At 26.8% G+C, this 7,099-nt stretch overlaps 1 pseudogene; it reads left to right on the top strand.

Annotated features, from left to right (window-relative positions):
- The first annotated feature begins 405 nt into the window (after positions 1-405).
- On the top strand, positions 406-2,092 carry LOC140836071 (homologous-pairing protein 2 homolog; annotated as a pseudogene).
- Positions 2,093-7,099: the final 5,007 nt, after the last annotated feature.

Raw genomic sequence — 7,099 nt, 5'->3', positions numbered from 1 at the left:
AAAAGAACACGGTGGTTATAACATTGTAGTATTAAACATAAACTAAATCACTTGAATTATAAAAAATATAATTATAATATCTAATGATATTAATAATGATAATAATTAAATTTAGTTTGTTTAATAATTTGATGAATTACGATTGCATCCCTAATATTGTAATTTTGATTTTTGTCTTTTGCAAGTATGATTTTCTTGAAATTATCTATAATATTCTATATAATATATTAAAATAACATTTATCAAAAAACGTAACACATGTGGCACGCCACTGTTTAAGGAAATCGGACAGTTTGTAACCCTCAAATTGTGTGCAATTTTTACTAAAATTGTCGTTGTAGGATGCGACTTCTACACTATGGCGCGTTTGAATCCCGTACGCCAGCTTCATACGATTGGCGGGAACTCCACCCCGTTGCTTCGAAATAAAAAAATTTGCAGCAGCAACTTTCTCCCAGACGAACATTTCCTTCTCTCAGAAATCTCGAATGGCTCCCAAATCGGATAGCGCCGAAGGTAAGTAACCATATACTAGAATCCAATTCTTCAATTTGCACGAAAATGTTATTGAATTGATTTCCCTTGTTTGTTTTCAGGAATCGTGCTCAACTTCGTCACTCAGGTGAATCTCGCGTAATTCCTTTCTATTTTTGTTAATCTCTCGATCTATCCGCTCTGTTATTCGATTCAGGTTAAGTTTTTAGCTAGTTTTTTTTTTTCGTTTTTGGGAATGTATTTGTATTCTGAAGTTACTGGCTTGTTAATAGTTAGAAAAATGACCTTCGAGTCTTACGGCCAAAATGAATCAAACCATTACGAAATTTTATGCCTCATCCCTTTAGCAGCAAAATAGACCTTTGAATCCCCAAAACGTGGCTGATTCTTTGCAAAAGTTTAATCTAAAAAAAGCTGCGGTAAAAAGGTGTTGGATGGGCTTGCGTGGTGGGAAAATATCATTCAAAGAGTATGGCAAGCAGAAAGTATACCTTGCTGGGCAAGACCGGTTTGACATTCCAAACAATGAAGAGCTTAATCCGTTGAAGAAGAGAACGCCAAAATGCAAGCACAGCTCACCGAACAGAAGAAAGTATTGCTGAGGTTGAGGGAGGTATATACGTTTCCTCCTCTATAATTTTGTAATATGTTCAAGAAAAATGATGGATCGCATGCTTTGCAGCCCGCGTTTCAGAATTTGGTTCGATTGATTTGAATGTAATGCGAGTTCACAAATAAGTTTAATAACAATCCAAGAAAATTATTCCCTATATTAAACAACCTTGAGGAATGTAAACAAAAGAGATGCATCAATATCTTGTGGCAAGAAGTGTATATTGTACTATGGAGGCTGCCAGTAGTAAATGTTGCTATAATCTTTGCTGATGTTGTCATGGATTTTCTCATTTTCTTTGCTTTGAATTCATGACTCTGACCAAACAAGGTGTCCTGGACCCAGAGGAGGTGTCTGAGTGTCTAATTGCCTTGTCTTTGACTCTTTTCATTTATTTATGCTGGTAGAAATCAAAGTGCTGAAATCAAATTTAACAATGGAACAGATCCAAGCCAAAAAAACCAAATTGGTGAACGAGGTATGGAATGTAAAGATAAGATTATTGTGCTCTCTTGAACATCATGGGCATTCCATTCATGGGCTTGTGACTTAAGGTAAATCAAATGGAGGAGAAGTTGATAAAGTTGAGGCAAGGAGTGACACTGGTTAGTCCAGAAGAGCGGGAGCAATTGGATAAAATGTATTCTGGTATGATAAATCAATGGAAAAGACGCAAGAAGATGTTTAAAGATATATGGGATGCAATAACTGAGAATTCCCCAAAGTCTTAAAGAGTTCAAGGTAATCTGGTTGAACCAGTCCTTTGTGTGTTTTTCACTGTTTAGTCACCAACGAGATGGATCCAAAATACTTACTCTCATCTTCTAGAAATTGTTATTGTCACAAGAATTATTACATTTTCAGGAGGAACTAGGAATTGAGTATGATGAAGATGTCGGTGTGAGCTTACAGTCCTGTAGTGACAATAACAAACGCTGAACGAAACGAACAAGAAACAATTGAGTTCTTTTTCTGTTTCTCCAAATCCACAAAATCCTTTTAGGCATAGGATGAATATGTGATATATAATATAATGATAAGTTAATGATAAATAAGATGTAGGATATTATATTTAATGTTTGGTATGATTTTAATAAAAGTGATCAAATTTATTTATTAGATTATAATGACAAAATTAACTTTATCATAATAAGTTTTATAATTTCAAAGTTGATGCTTGAGTTCATATTTTTTATATGTTCATGCGTCGATAACGTTTGCATTATTTATTTATTTTTACCTAATTTCATATATTATATAATATGATAATTGAGCCCTTGATTTTGTGAGTCAAGTCAAATATCAATTTTTAATGTTAATCGGGTGATACTAATAATTTTATTGAGATTTATAAAAATTATTTTTATAATTATCTCGAATTCATTTATATAATTATCATATTATATAATATATAAAAATAAATAAATATATTTATTTGATTTTAATTTTTACCTACTAGCATAGATTTATAAAATCATTTATAAATTGAGGGTAATTAAGTCATTTGTAGTGTTTTTTATCCTTAAATTAAAATTATCACACCTAATAGAAAGGATATTTTATCCTTCTAAAAAATTATTTATCAAGGGCTCATGATATTATCATGAGCTTTTTAAAAATGTACCAAACATAGGATAAGAAGATCAATCTCTCCTTTATCTCATGTACCAAACTATGCGTTAGAGAATGAAAACTTTCATGCATCCTTCTCATGAAAATTTATATGGGGATTTTAATTTTTAATTCCACTGATTAAATTAACTTTTCGTTACAAAAGTTTAGAAATGTGAAATGATGATTTTGCAAAATAACCCAATTAAATGGCATTTTCCATTACACTTATAATATCGAGTAGGTCTCATATGATACCGTCTCACGGATCTCAATCTATGAGACGGGTCAACCCTATTCATATTCACAATAAAAATTAATATTTTTTTATGGATTATCCAAATAAAGATCCGTCTCACAAAATATGACCCGTGAGACCGTCTCACACAAGTTTTTATCTATAATATCACGTAAGAATCTTGTATCGGATTATCTAATTTCGTTAGTTTGTGACATGATTTGAAATCTTAAAAAAAATTGTGTTAAATTAGGATGTTGTAAGGTAATTGTGAGTAAGGTTTTGAGATTGTGATAATTTTAATATAGAGTAAAATCCATGTTGATCCCATACTTTTTATTAGGTTATTGAAATGGTAACATATTTTTTTGATAAAACTTTATGATGGGTAGCTCTAGGGAAAAAAAAAAACTAGAAGAAAAGGACGAAAAATTGTAACGAACTAGTTTTTGATGAACTTGTGTGTACATCAATAAAAAATAATAATATTGTTTGATATATATTTAGATTGACATAAAGTGTTTTAAAAGACGCCGTCTAGCTAATGAGTGGATACTGATCGTCTTGATTTTTATAAAGACGATGTCTTTTGACGTTGTTAAAAAAATCAGCTGCATAGAATGATAGATTACGTATAATGTAATTTATAATTTATTTATTGATTTTTAATGTGTTCGGAATATTTTTAAATCCATTTTTATCGGATAAAGAGAATTTATATGTCAATGATTTTGAGTCTGAATTCGATATAGAAAATATTTGAAAAATTATGAAGATGAACAAAAAGAATTAGATATTTAGATTAAAAAAACTCCTAGATACCGTCCAAACGCTAGGTGGTGGGTGAGCGTGTGTCTAGCACATTTTAGAATACTAGCAAGAAGCACGTGCGATGCACGTAAATATTAATTATTTAATAAAAATTAAAATTTGATTTTTTTAAAAAATAATTTGATTCATTTTTTTATTTATATTGATTTAGTCTTTTGTCATATTAGACAAATAAATTAATTAAGAACTTATATACTTTACTTTCAAAATTGTTTCTCAAATTGAAATTCAAGTCGTTAATTTTATGTTATATAATAAATTATAATTAGCATAATATATAGAATGAATTGAACTGAAACAAATTTTGAAAAGATATATATCTAAGAACCACGTATAAGGTATAATAACCTAAAAATCAACCAGATTATGGATTTTATAAATGCATAAATCATAATTTATATAAGTGAAGCACACTAAGGACAAATAATTGTCAATTTAAAATATTTATGACTAACTCGTCAAAATATTATCAAAACTAATGAAATAATAATAATTGATAATAAAATATAACCTATAATACTCAAAATTTGCTTTTAAAATTTGTTTTCAATCATTTTTACACGGTTGAAAGATTTTCTAAAACAGTTATAAATATTAACCACATGAAAAGTGTGAAAGACGGTTCAATATTTCTAATGATATTTTCAACCAGTTGACAATCTAAACAACAAGATATATTTTGAAGAGTTACTCTCATGTGAGACCGTCTCACGGATCTTAATCCGTGAGACGGGTCAACCTTACCCATATTCAAATAAAAAGTAATATTCTTAGCATAAAAAGTAATACTTTTTCATGGATGATCCAAATAAGGGATCCATCTCACAAATACGACCCGTGAGACCGTTTCATACAAGTTTTTGCCTAGTTTGAAATGTAAAAACTTGTGAATAGTAAAGACACGAGAAATTTATGGATGTAAAACACTCACACGTCACTCCTTCCTCTGTAAAAAGGATTCCACTAAAAGACTTTGTCATATATATATATAAATATATATATTTATAAGTGCGACTAAAATATTTAAACTTCTTATTATAGCTAACTATTTTAATTTTTCTATCAGATTCGTATTTTATGATATTATTAGTATATTAAAATTCATAATTATTGATATAAATTCTAATAAATAATTTATTAAATTCTTTACTTTCAATTCTTAGTTAAAAAATAATAAAATATATTAGTATTAAATTTCATATTATTATATTATTATATACTTATCATGTTATTGTACTATTGTATATATAATTATTTTTTTCTTATATCTTCATGTGATACTATAATTTATTACTTAATTAGAAACTACACTAAAATATAATTACAAAATTGCACTAAAATAATAAAATAACATTTAGAAAGAAAATTAGAAGGATAAAATATTTAAACTTAGTATAAAGATGGATTATTTGAGAAAATTAATTTAGGAATTACATTTTATTCTTGAAGTGATATAAATTATTACAATCAATGTATATTGTAGTGATAATTCATTAGCAATTGTTAGACTATTAATTATGAGTTAGTCTCATGTGAGACCGTCTCACGGGTCATAATCTGTGAGACGAGTCAACCCTACCCATATTCACAATAAAAAGTAATACTTTTAGCATAAAAAGTAATACTTTTTTATGTGAGACCCAAATAAGAGATCCGTCTCACAGATACGACCCGTGAGACCGTCTCACACAAATTTTTGCCATTAATTATATATGATGTGGAATAATTAGACTACTAATTAATTATATATTAGGTGGAATAAATAAAAAAAATTGATATTTTCTTTTTACACTTACAACAATTAGAAATTTACAAATATATCTTTATTGAATTTTTGGATTTGTATTGATAAGGATGTCATTTTTATCTTTTGACAATTGAAAAAATTGTCAATTATCTACACTTACGTAGGTTTATAGATAAAAAACATATATTTTTATTATCAAACATATATTCATTTTTAATGCATAGATTTCCCATAAATTATGTAGAAAATTTCCATGCAATTAATCTAACAACACACAATTTAAGGGGATGGTAGAAAATTTACAATGAAAAACTTTGTTATTATTTTTACACTTTTATAAGTATAATAGTTAAATATATATTCTTTTAATATTTTTAATGATTTTTTAAAATTAAAAAAAGCTATTGTTTTAATATTTTTTCTAAGAATTATGTATCAAGAAAATATTATTTCTCTAATGTATTTTTATTATAAAATATTTATTCAGTTTTTATGTAACATTATTTTCAAAGATTCTTATGTTGTAATTTTTTATTAAAAAATAAAAACACTATTTTAATCCTTATGTATTTAATGATTGTGTAATTTTCATGCAATTAATCTAACAATACACAATTTATGAGAATAATAGAAAATTTACAAGGAAAATTTTATTATTCTTTTTGTAAGTATAATAGTTAAATATATATTCTTTTTAATATTTTTTGTAAGAATTATGTATGAAGAAAATATTATTTTTCTAATATATTTTTTATTATCGAATATCGATTCAATTTTTATGTAATATTATTTTCAAAATTTCTTATTTTACAATTTTCTATTAAAAAAATAAAAACACTATGATCCTCATGTGTTTAATGAGTTCAAAAAAATAAATACCTCAATTAAATACATAATCAATACATTACAAATCCATTATCCCAAATTTGTCCCTAAATTTTATATATTTTTTCCACCAATGCCCATGCAATTAATACAAACAATGCATAGTTTTTGGGCAATGTAGTAAAATCACAATAAAAAAACTTTGCCCATCATCCACACTTTTATAGGTATATAGATATATAGATATAGATTGTTCACATACAAGATATTTTTTTCCTATAATATAAATATAACTTTAAAGAGAAAAAATAAAGTGATAGACAGAGAAATGAATTTTCATGGCTTAAATAATCAGTTTTTCATTCAGATATATAATTATAATGGCTTCGTTTAAGTTTTATGCTTCAAGAATTTCAATTTTAACGATGACAACATTTTATAAACTAATCCACCCAAGTAATTTAACACTACCGTTTAAAAATAATTGTACAAATTTATTGGGAAGCAGTTAGAGTACAAGCACAATAATTAAATTTTTTTCTGATGAATCATGATAATTTTACCAAATAAAAAAGATTTCGTCGTTAAATATTGTTAACTTAATTAAAAAATTCTAATAATATATATATATATATATATATATTGTAAAAACTTGTGGGAGATGGTCTCACGGGTCGTATTTGTGAGACTGATCTCTTATCTGTGTCATCCATGAAAAAAGTATTATTTTTTATGCTAA

The sequence above is a fragment of the Primulina eburnea genome, chromosome 7 (assembly GCF_022965805.1).
Source record: "Primulina eburnea isolate SZY01 chromosome 7, ASM2296580v1, whole genome shotgun sequence".
Classification (NCBI taxonomy): Eukaryota; Viridiplantae; Streptophyta; class Magnoliopsida; order Lamiales; family Gesneriaceae; genus Primulina; species Primulina eburnea.
The sequence above is the reverse complement of the archived record's forward strand: the minus strand, read 5'-3'. Positions and strand labels throughout refer to the sequence as shown.